Source organism: Canis lupus, chromosome 2, assembly GCF_003254725.2.
Source record: "Canis lupus dingo isolate Sandy chromosome 2, ASM325472v2, whole genome shotgun sequence".
In the NCBI taxonomy this organism is placed as follows: Eukaryota; Metazoa; Chordata; class Mammalia; order Carnivora; family Canidae; genus Canis; species Canis lupus.
In genome coordinates this window covers 13,819,136-13,831,339 of record NC_064244.1, presented here as the reverse complement: position 1 = coordinate 13,831,339, position 12,204 = coordinate 13,819,136, and the positions used below count along the sequence as shown (strand labels likewise).

Below are 12,204 nucleotides of genomic sequence, written 5' to 3'. Positions count from 1 at the left end.
GCAGGCCGTTATCATTTCTAATTAACAGGCGAGGAGACCATGGAACAGGAAGGTTAAGTGATAGGTCCAAAGTCACACTGCCGACTAATGGCAGGACTGGGACTCAGGCCCTACCTCACTGCCATTATCTGCCTCCCTGGAAGGCACTCAACAGGCAGGGCATTTGTGCTCCTCCCATCTCACCCACCTTCCCAATTGCCCGGCACCAGAAGGCCCCATGAAATATGTCATATGTGCACACGGGCCAGATCCAGAATGCATCGGGTCTGTTTTATGGGGAATAATGCAAAGAAAATCGAAATAGGTGATCTTCCTGCTTGTGACGTTTAACACAGGAGCAAAAGCTGACCCAAAAATATTTTATTCTCATAATACTTTGCTAGAAGTAGCCTATCTCAGGTAGGGGCGGTCCTTTGGGATCTGATTTGGGATTACAATAAAGAATATCATGACTACAATGTGGTCTTGAGAAATCAGGTAAAATGAATGCCTGCTCAGATCTCCAGAATCAAGATTTTAGTTTCTGGTAGAAAACTGGACACTCAGCCTGCCTCCTAAATTGACATCCTCTGTGCCAGCCTTTTAACCCTCTCTGGGGGTCTAGTGGCCAAATAAAATCAGCACTGTGATGATGTACTACATACTTATGGAAATCAAGGTGATTTTTATTAAGAGACATTTTGCTTTATATAGGGAGTTAGATGGTACGAGCAATTTAAGATAACAAAGGTCGTCATTCTGTCCTAGAATTGGCTCGCACTGCTGACTCAGCTTTGGAACGGGTACATGTTGAACAAGGAAAGGAGGTAGAGGGCATTTGAACGTCACCTGAGGCCCGGGTCCCTCTGAAGTCAATGGGAGTCCTGTCTGCAGAGAGGCGGCCCCATCGTTACGGTGCTAATGCATTGGCCATTAGTGCGCGCTGCCCAAATCACTGCAAAATGCTAATAACCGCAGCTCTCTGGGGTTCCCCTGAGCAAAGGGCCAGCTTCCAAATCAAATTGTTCCAGGCCTCCTGTGGCAAGTGTGTTTTTCCCGATGCTTTCCTGCGTGTCAGAAGATTCTGAGAAAAAGTATTGATTCCTAGGAACAGAAGCCAAGGGAGGGTTTGCCTTCTGGAAAGATCCTGCTTGCTCAGTATCTCGGTCTTCCTTGGGCTATGACCAAGCCAGGCCTGGGGGCTGTGTCAAAGCAGAGGGAGTGTGTGTGTCTGGGGTGCCAGGCCTGGGAGGGGCAGGCAAATGTGGAGGGAGCGGTGGCCAATTTTCAGAGACCAGGCCAGCAGTGGGTCAGAGATCAGGGACTCACTGCTGGCCTCGGGATGTTACAGAAGGAGTCGGCTCAGTGATCTTGCCGTTCATCCTTTGGTTACATAATTCTGCTCAGAGGAGAAAGCCGCTTTCTCCAAGCCTCCTGATGAGGTCTACCACAGGTCTTGCCATCGGTCCTCCCCTCCTAGGGTCAGGTCCTTACTCAGGGAAGCACTGACCAGTGTGGCCTTTAGATAACCATCCTTGACAGCTATTCCAGCCATGGCAAGGCTCTTCTCAGCTAGAGGATTCCAGGCCTGGTAAGAAATTGGAGGGCAGGTGAATACCTCCCTCTCTCCCTCTCCATGTAAGATCTAAGCTTAGGACAGAAGTCTTGAGAGGACAGGTAGGTAAGTCAGACCTGTCAGGAAGACAGCCCCCCGTTCTCAAGCTTTGTACCCCAAGGGCCTCCAAGGCCCTGGATTTTCAGGCTCAGGCCCTCCTGAAGCCATTCTGACTAGGCTTAAGGAGAACAGGAGTCCTGGCTGGGTGGGAACCTGGCCGGGGGGCGTCTGGCATTGGTCTTGCTGCCAAAGCCCTCAGAGTCTGAGCTCCCTTGGCTTCCACAGACTTAGTCAAAATGGATTTCCATGCCTTGAGCTTTCTGTGTAACATTCTGAGTCATTCCCTAAGATCTGCCTTCCAGTTCAGTGAAATGTACCTCACTTATGTGGGAACTATAGTTTTACAGATCCGTGATTAATGGCTGTCATTCTCATTCCTATAATTTCTGTGTGGTGCTTTTACAAGCCTTTGTTATTGCTGTTTTTAATGTATTCTTTCCTAGTGGTTTCTATACCTTATTCTAGATTTTTCAAAATGTTTATTTTATAGTCTCTACCAGGTTGTTCAGTCTCTGTGGTTTGTGTTTCTCCCATGGTGATTTAGCTGTGTGTGTAGGTGAACTCTTCTGGTAGAAGCTAATCTACAGGAGAGGGCATTTTTGTGTGGGAGTCGGTGCACCATGGGCGATGAGGTATCTGCCCTAGTTCTGTGCAGGCCCCCACTGGGCATCGAGCACTCTTCAGTTTGGAACATTTTTACCTCAGGCAGGGAGTCCCGATCCATGTGTGGCATGTAAATTCAGATTCCCCGAGCATGAAGAGCAAGATTGGCTTTTAATGTTATTCATTATAGACACTCTCTCCTACCTGGAGCCCAGGCTGGGCAGAAAGCTTCCTTAATACCTACCTGGACCACAGGGTGGAGTTTTCTTGAACCGTATGGCACAAACCAACAGCTCTTAAAGAGTTCTGCCTTTAAGCTAAAACTTCTCTTTTCACTCCTTTCCTAGAGTAGACTCAAGGCCATGTTTCTTACGCAAGGGAATAAAAAGTCTAGCTTTCTCCTCCTGGACCACTGTTGCTTCAGCTGAAGCTAACCATTCCGATTTTAGTTCAATCTTTGCTTCGGGCATGCAAGAGTTTCCATTTCTTTCTTTTGAATTCAACTTGTATTTAAAACCAACAACACAAAACATAATTTTTTTTCCAGTCTCTTTCCTCCAGGGTTACTCTGTGTCTGGAGCAGAAGGGCTGAGTCAACTTGGTCTGCCATATTGCCAGAAGTGAAGCCCACATGCTAGCTCCTGGGAACTGAATTTTCCCTCATGTACCTACTCACTGACTGGAGTCTTGCCCTGGGCCACCTGCTAACGTAAACTACAGCGATGCTGCCCATTGACCTTGCACATCACTGCTTCGGACCCTCTGATGCTGAAATTGTCCCACTATTATACTTTGTACCCACCTGTGTTAACCAAACCATGACTACTTTTCCCTTCACCTCTCCACCCTTTTGGTGGCCAGCTAACTACCCTGTGGAGTGCCTGCCACTAAAGGCTCATGTGAGGAAGGGACTTGGTTGACTGGAGGTTCTTCATTCTCTCTCCAGATAGCCTGGCTGGTTAAGAATCTTCTATCATCTGAAATCCTGTAACTTTGTGGGGAGGGGGAAGTCACAAAATCCCTCTGTATCCTTGTCCTGAGGGAAAAAAGTGCACACACAGAAACTTCTGTATGAATTTCAAGGATTCATTAGATCCCTGAATCCCGTGATAAGGACTTCTGTTCTGGGGGCTGATTGTTTTTTGGTAAATTAGAATCCCTAGTTTGCTAGTTTTATTCAAATCAACTCTAGTGAAAAATGTTAAAATGAGACCCTATGACATAATAACAATCTTTCAATTTGTCACTCCCCGATGCCATCTTTAAACAAAACCCTGGCACTGGGAGTAATGTCAACAATTAGTGACAATCTCCTATAAAATCTCTTCTTCAAAGTACTTTTTATTAAATAATTGAATTGTTACTAGAGCATAATTTCCTCAAACACTGCTTTCTGACTCAAGCCTATGTCATCTCGAGGGCAGGAGCAGCTTCATGAAACGAGACAGAACTAGTGCATCATGGTAGAAATAAAGCTGGATTCTAGATTTAATTTCTAGGTTTGGGATCCGGCTTTGCCACTAATCATCAAGTGGCTCTGGGGAATTCCCAATCTTCTCAGCTTCCTTTTTCCTTATCTGTAAGCGAGGAAGTTGGATGAGATCAAGGCTGACAAACCAAACCCCACCAGCCAAATCCTGCGTGTTGCCTGTTTTTCTAATAAAGTTGTGTTAGAACATAGCCACACGCCTTCATTTCTGTATCATCGACAGCTGCTTTCATGCCACAGTGGCAGCTGAATAGTTGTGATGGAGACCACATGGCCCACAAAGCCTGAAATATTTACTATCTGGCCCTTTACAGAAAACTGTGCCCTTGGCCTCGAGAGGAGCTCTCTATCCCTCTCCACCTCTTGATGATCTGTGATTCTTGGAGGCAAAGGGAATGTAACCAGCCCAATCTAAGGTCACATGTAGAATACAACCAAACAGTGAATGCACAAAGACAAATCATTTATATTATTTTGTTGAAGTGTTCCCCCAATAACTTGCTTAGGGAAGTCTCATGGTCAAGTGAAACTGCTTTAAACAATCAAATTTTGGGCACCTGGGTGGCTCAGTCAGTTACACATCTGCCTCTGGCTCAGGTCGTGATCCCAGGGTCCTGGCACTGAGTCCCACAGCGGGGCTCCCTGCTCAGCGAGGAGTCTGCTTTTCCCTCTGCCTCTTCCCTCACTCATGCTTTCTCTCTCTCTCTCTCTCTCTCTGAGATAAATAAATAAAAAATTTTAAAACAAACAACACACCAAAAACCAACCAAACTTCATGTGTACTTCAAATTGTTTCACAATCCAGACATTTAGTGATTCAGAAAGTTTTTCCTCTGATGTATGCAAATCAGTGAAGTTTTAAAAAATGACTTGCTCTGATTAATATCCATTAATAAGCACAATGAGGTTGGGGAAATAACTAACAGGATAGCACCTATAATCCCTCTTACCCAACCCAGAGCCTGTTTTGGAATGAGCTAGAGCATTAACCAACCAACCGAGAAATGTGGCCCTTCTGATCCAGATGACAAGTATGGTGTTAACCTGAGCATGAACTTTCTGGGCTGAACATTCAGGAGGCTGATATATTTTTATGATCCGTGTTGTCCAAACCACTCTCTCCAAACATCTCAGAGCCGGGAAGTTACCGTGCCACGAGGGCACGGCTGCCGCGGCAGACATCCCAGAAGCTAGGGTTTCCCACCAAGCAGACTTCCAACAGTCTCATTAGATTGGAACAAAATCTATTTTTTAAATTGACTTTCCTATTCCTCTTCACTCAATCCATCCAGGAAGAGATTATTTGAACTAAGTAGCAAGAAGCGGGATTTTTTTTTTTTCTTTCTGAAATTAACATATTTGAAGGTGTTAAGCCTCTATATTCAGGGCTGCAAAATGAGGCTGGAACCAGTCCCACAGAGGCTCAAAATTCCAGGTCTAGAGGAGCGGGAAAAGTCTCCTACCATTGATGTAATTTAAATTATGCTTTCTATTTCTCGCAATCATCAGACTGCCAGTTCCTTGCCCTTCCAATAGCATCTTTACAGACAGTCACTGTTTTTGTTTTGGTACAGTGAAAATAACTAAGTATGGCCCTCTTCTTAACTGACTCAGAGAAGCAATTTCCAAAAAGCTTTGAAAAATCCCTATCATCTGTCATTTGGTTCTAACGGTGGCAATTGGAACAAACTGCCCCCAAATGACAGGACACGTGTGATGACCAAAAAACACAGTATTGGAATCCCTCTCCACTTCCTTAAAAGCACAGAAAGTTTGGCCCCCAACCCAGCCAGTGTGGTTCTTTGGGGTCACAGCTAGAATTGCACATGTAAACACAAGAGTCCCCAGAGGTGCCCAAACTAGATGGTGAGAACAGAAAGTCAAATTACTCCTGAAGAGCTTGAAGAGCTCTGGAACAAACAGGGCACAAACTCCCAATTTGGGCAATCTGGAGAGTTCTTGGTGAGCCCCACAATTGCTGTTCTCACTTAGGAATTTACTTTCTGCTCTCTCCTTGGTACCACAAGACATTTGGTGTCATCACATACATTTTTCATTTGTGGGTTTTGTTTTGTTTTGTTTTTCCTAGAAGATTCCAAACATCATTTCATGCATCTCACACAGCACTCCTCTGCCTTCTTCCTAGCCCACTACTTTAATTCCTTCCCCCAAGAATCATGGTTCTCTCTCTTTCTCTCTTCCAAAAGGCCCCTTGTCCCTGACAACCTCTTAAACTGATTCCTATTCTTCTTCATGAATCATGGCTCCATCTTTTGCTCCCCTCCTGCATCCCACCTCACTCCTCATCCTGACTGAAAAAAACTTCTCTCTCTCTTGTCATTTTGGAGCAAAAACAATTGGGGACTTGTCTAGAACGAGACCTTTTGCTGCTCGCTTTTTGAGGGGTAGAGCAAGTAGCTGGGATGTGGATCGTGTATGCATTGTGGGATGGACACAGGACTTTGTGGTAGCTTAGACTGTTCAGAAATTAACTTCTGGAGTCAAACCAGGCAAGGGCAAAAGAGGAATAGAAAGTTTGCGTGATCAGCATCATGATCCATTGCTTTGCTGCTCTCAAATTTCTTTACTTTTCCTAATAAAGAAGTTTTCACATTGCCTTGTTTGGCAGTAGAACATTGGTCTTGCTCATGACTCTGCTATGAAGCTCATAGTTGCAGAGTCTATCTCTGTTCAAATCTTGGTTCTATATTTTACTTTACTATTTATGTTTCTTTTTTTTTTTTTTTTTTTTTTTTTACTATTTATGTTTCTTTATTCAACCTCCTGGTCTAAACTCTCAAGTTCACCTGCTGCCTAATACAGTTGTAATACTTTCTAAATTAAGTGCCGGCAATTTCCAAAATACAAACACCAAATTTATGAAAAAGCTGCCCCTTCTTACTTCTTTGTGGCATCTCAGAAGCCATGGAGCAAGCTCTGCCTTCTCTGAAATTTTGGCAGCAGGAGGAGAGTTTCTCACACCCAGCTCCTTGAGTGGGGACTGATTTCCCATGGGCACTATCGCACATGGTGGTCTACCTCCTACACCAGCCCACAAAAACCCATTGAGTCCATACTGTAGCTGGAAAAGATTGAGAAAATACAACTGATAAAAAATTATTTTTGCTAATGTGTAAGATTTCACCTTTAGTAGGAGTTAAATTTGCATAGCCACTTTATTACAACATTTCTATGGGAAATGTTTGTTCCAGGTTCCAAAAACTGATTTACAAACAAAGTCTTGGAAGAAAAATCTCATCTAAATTTAGAACTTCCTAGATTAGCTTGAGTTTTCAGCACAGATTTTTCCTTTTGTTTGCACGAGTCATCTGGGGACAGGTTTACTGATGCTGCCTCTGCAGGCAAACCAAAACCATGAGGTTGACACTCGTCTGATACAAGCCACCCAGGTGTAGAAGGGTCGGTGTGGGGGCGGGGGGGGGGGGCAAGGGAAAGGAGCCTCTGTAGCCAGGGAAAGGAGTTTTGGTTTTAACTTGGATTGAATTTTCTGGCTTACTGGGTGAATCACTCTGCCTGGTTAGAAGAAATATCAGATAGATTTTGTAAGTAGTCTCCCTTTACACTTTCTCAATCACTGGATTTGTTGTGAATGAGTCTTCCTTAAAAAAACTAAATAGTACAAACTCTAAACTTTCAAAATGGAACATCAGAGTTGTTCACCACAATATGATGGAATTAAGGTATGCTAGACTTACCCAGAACCCTTGGCCCGGCAGCATTCCTACAGCAGCTGGTTGACCATACAAGAACATGGGTTTGGGGTCTTTCTTCTGGTGTGTTCACCTGAAGGACGGAGCTGTTTCTGGAGTCTAATTAACCATAACTGAAAAGGCTTCCTTGTGAATGCTGCTCCTGGGACACAAGCCTGGCTTCTGGGCCAGGTGCTCTGGAGGTACTTGGACTCATTGCCAAAATCACTACAATAGTCAAGGTATGCCTTACATAGACACTGTAGCTCTTTTGTTCGCCAGGCTTGTAAGTGGCATTTTATTTAAGCAATAATGACTGGTAGAGAGGGCATTTCCTGATACTTAATGACCAACTGCAGGAACTGTGGGCCTGAGGCAATGCATATAATACGCTATTAAACTCTAAAATGTAAAAATGTAAAGAAAAAATAATTACCTTCTTATGCATGTTGCCATGGATACTGAGGGTTGTTTATAGTTTTAGTCTTTTCCTAGAGGTTAGAGTCTAGTTGAGCAACCAGTAGGAAATGGAGAACTTCAGTCTCAATTTTTACTCACTTTATAATGTTTGACATTACCTAGTTAGCGCATGTTTCTTTAAGAAGGGGCACGTCGCCCCCGAAATAGGATATGTAACATGTGATACGGATTGCCATAGTAAGTATTCATATTTTATTGAACAGTTTGGCAATCAGTATTTAAAATCAGCTAACCTTGTAGATAATCACGTTCCGTTTCCCCAGAGTGGCAGTAACTTTCAGACCATCCTTCATCACCCCCACCCCAAGAATGTGCCATTTTTTCAGCCTTCAAATTGCATGCACATATTTTATGCATTAGTGCCAGAAACACTTTTTCAGTTGGATCTATTATTACAGTGCATAACTCAGAGATTAATATTTAATCATGAAGGAGAAAATACTCAGAGTAGCACCTAATACTCCATAATTTACATGGTAACTATTTGTTCTATGAGTTTTTTCAACCCTTGGAATAGTTTCTCTTCTAACTCTTAGGGAAAAGACAGGACTTAATTAAATCAATTTCCCAACTCTGCAGAAGTAAGGGCGCAAATGGGCACAATGAACTCTTTGGTATCTATTCTGGGAATAAAAGAACTCTTAGGAAAATTTAGAGAATTTCACCAACTCCAAACTTTCTCTCACAAATATGTTTTCCATAGTTATCAGGAAGATTTATCTGCTTTTGTTTTTCATTATTCTCTCACCATCAAAGAGGACTATAATAAGCCTTTATCAAACACTTAACGCAGAAATGACATTCATTTATATGTTATCCATTCACTCATTCATTTATCTGTTGGATATTTTTAAGGTGTATTGAGCTTTATCCTGAGCCAGGCCATAGATGTGTGCACCTGAAAAAGCTAAGCTCCTCACCCTTGAAGAAATCTATCTGCTGAGGAGTCAGGCACTGTAACATAAACGACAGTAGTTCATTGAGGGTACCACCCTAGAGGCTTGACGAGAGGTGATGGAGCACAAAGAAAGGTGAGGGCAACTCTCCTGGAGATTCGGGATGGTTTCTCAGAGGAGGTGACAGTTACTTTAGAGGTGAAGTGTAAACCACCATACAAAATTATCAAGGTATTATTATAATTTTGTTTCCTTAACTACTCTTCTACACAGATACAAAGATGCAAGATTCCTGAAGAATCTATAACTCAGTTGGGGAGTCAAATATAAACATTTGACAGTGGTTATTAAACCCATGTTAACACACTTTCCTTCCAGATTCCTCCCCAAATATTCATCTCTACAAACAGTGCTAGATTTATAGAGAGAACTAAGTCTTGACGTGAGGACACCAGGAGTCTCTGGGCAAAGGAGGTGAGCACTCTCTACTGTGCTGACTTTCACATGGAAATGCAATGCAGCATGCACTACATTTCCTGCCTTCATAAAAAGTACATGAGGAGAATCCTGACACCTTCCTCTGGATTATTTTTATCTATAGACATCCAAATCATGCTCAGCGCCAGCGTGATTTATCTGCGCTCTTAGAAGAGACTGTACAAGCTAAAAGTTTACGCTCTGAGTAGGAGGGAAATAAAGGGATCAGAAGAGAACTCATTAGGGAAGGTTGCCTAGAGCCCTCGGGTTTGAGGAAGACCTTTCAGGATGTAATGAACATATATTCACAGGGAAAGGCTAGCGCAGACGAAAGCGGCCAGACAGTATGCAGCCAGTCCTTGGGGGTTACAGAAAGTAGATTAGTTCTCCGGAACAGAAGGGCTGGCTGGCTGGGAAGCAAGAAGAACTTAGATTAAAAAGATAAAGGCAGGACTGGAAGCAGATGGCAAATGGCCCCATCGTTAGCTTGAGGAGCGTAGATGGATTGGTAAATACCTACTGTCCTCAGGACTCTGCACAGACGTCACCTCTGGATCCCCTCCCCCCCCCCCCCCCCCCCCCCGATTTCCACCCTCATCTCATTGCACTTAAACACGTTGTACTGAGATGAGCCGTTAACAACAGTCTCTTTGCTCTCTTGCCTCCCCAGCTCCGGTCTCCCATTGCATGTGCAGAGCCCCGCACGGTGCCCGTCGGCAAAGACTCTATGAGTGTCTCCCCTGAACCAGCACTGTTCCCACGGCCAAGGAAGCGGTGGTGGCACAGAAGCCCAGCGCCCCTGGTTCTGTGGAGCTTACACACAATGGGCGTCAGGGAGCCATTCCAGATCCTTTGCAGAACAGACCTGAAAACACCAAGGAAGATTCTTTTGGAACTGAGCACGGGGGAGAGTCTGCAACTCCAGGTGCAAATTCATGTGGGGGTCACCACCCTATTGCCCGTGTGAACACAGGAGGGACTAAATCTGGCACGCTGAGAGGGAGAAGCCCAGGGCACAGATGGCCCATCAAATGGCCAATCAGAGCGGAAAAGGACAGAGTTACCAACACCAGAAAAGTTTACTATTATTTTCAACAGCTGCCTTTTCGATGGAAAAGTCCGGGAGAAGAGCGCAGATGTTTTTGAAAGGAAGAGGAAAAATACTGCTGCAAGAATTTTGACATCAAAATGCATATTGATGAGGCAAACAGGAGGGCTGGGCTCAATATTCTCATAAACCAGCTCCCCTGGTGCCGGGTAAATCAATTGGGAAGTCCGCGTGGGGGAGAGGACCTAACCTAATTGGGAAAGCACGTGGGCCCCAAAGATGTGAGCTCTGACTCAACCTCTCACAGTCCCAGGCGATGTCACTCGCCCCACCTGCCCTGCTCTCCCGGAGTGCTCCTGCCGCATCCACCTGCTGCTCCTACGCTCTGCAGCCCTCACTCCAATGGGCCCTCATGTCCCCAAGCTTCAAAACCAGGAAGTATGAGGGGCCTTGTGCTTACCCTCCCTCTAACCAGAGACTTTTAAAGCTGACAGGATCATCCAGATCATAAAGGGCAGAGATGGGGCTGAGAGGAAGCAGGAGAGGGCAGGGGAGGAATAACCCATCAGGACCATGTGCAATGACAACAGCTCACGATGGACTGGTCCATATGCCCCTTCCAGCAAAAGGTCCGAGAAGTGTGGTATCAAATAGAAAACCTAGCTCACTGGCCTCAGAAGGATCATACAAGAAGGGGGAAAAGTTGTCAGTCCTTTACATTAAGTCAAAAGAAGAGGCATGTGTGCCCAACTTCCACCATATCATTTATCAGAAGAATTTATCTGTGAACATGGCCGTTCAGGCTTATTACATGAGAGGTGTCAGCATTCGTTTTCTTTATACTTGTCTCCTCATGACACTCAGGGTATAGACTTACAGAAGAAGTTGCAGGGGGTGGGTGGTGGGTGGTGTGGGCTTACCCTGTATAGCACAGTTAGTGCTAAGGTGGTCAAACTTGTCAAAGAGGCTTTCTGAACTACTTCCTCTGATCAATAACTCTTGCTCATGAAAAAACTCAGAGGAACCACCTTGTTCCTTTCCCCAGGTGTCTCAACATGGAACTTTCTTGCTAATGCAATGAGAGACCAGGACTTAGAGTGGCAAAGACTAATTTGCTTTGACGATTTGTCCAGGTGTTTCAGTGTTAGAGGAACACGTGAGCAAGCAGACAGCAGCTGGGGACACACTGATCCCTCTTTTCTGGTCTGTCCTGAGCTCCCCCAAACCTCCACAGGGTTTAAGAGCTACTATTGCATGAATAGAAGGTCATAATTCAAGAAGATTCAGACAGTTTCATAAAAATGAATCATGTTTTTTAAGTTTCTACAGTTGCTCGTGGAATGCGAGCCTCGGCAGATATCTGAATTATTAAACGTTTGCTTGATCAGTGTGGTTCAGTTTCAAGCATGGATTGGGCTGAGAAACAAACCATGCATGCAAAGGAGGCACCAAACCTTAGGATTCTAGAGATGAATATATGAATCCACAGATTCTCCTCAAGTTTCTGACTATGTATCAAAACTCTGAGGAATGTCTGCAACTACTTAACTCTGTGGAAGTGCATTCTCTCGTACAAAATGGCTAAAATCCAAACAGAGAATTGAAATCAGAGTTGGAAATCTGGCATCTGAAGTGAGATATGCCCAGATTGAATGTACTCAGGAATTCTCACAGAGTTTGCTTTTCTACATATATGTATATTTGATCAAAATCAACTGGCAACTAGCAAGAGACTCATAATTAGAGTTTGGTATTAATCAAATCCACTACTTTTTAGAACTGAAGTTTCTTTATTCACAGGGTTCCCCAGTCTTCAAACACAAACTATTTCATCTGATAATAACCCA

General features: G+C 44.2%; 1 protein-coding gene across 1 annotated transcript in view; it reads right to left on the bottom strand.

The window, feature by feature from the left end:
- The window catches only part of ZNF438 (zinc finger protein 438), a 402,160-nt gene that overhangs the window by 231,154 nt on the left and 158,802 nt on the right, over nucleotides 1-12,204 (bottom strand). The window lies entirely within an intron of this gene.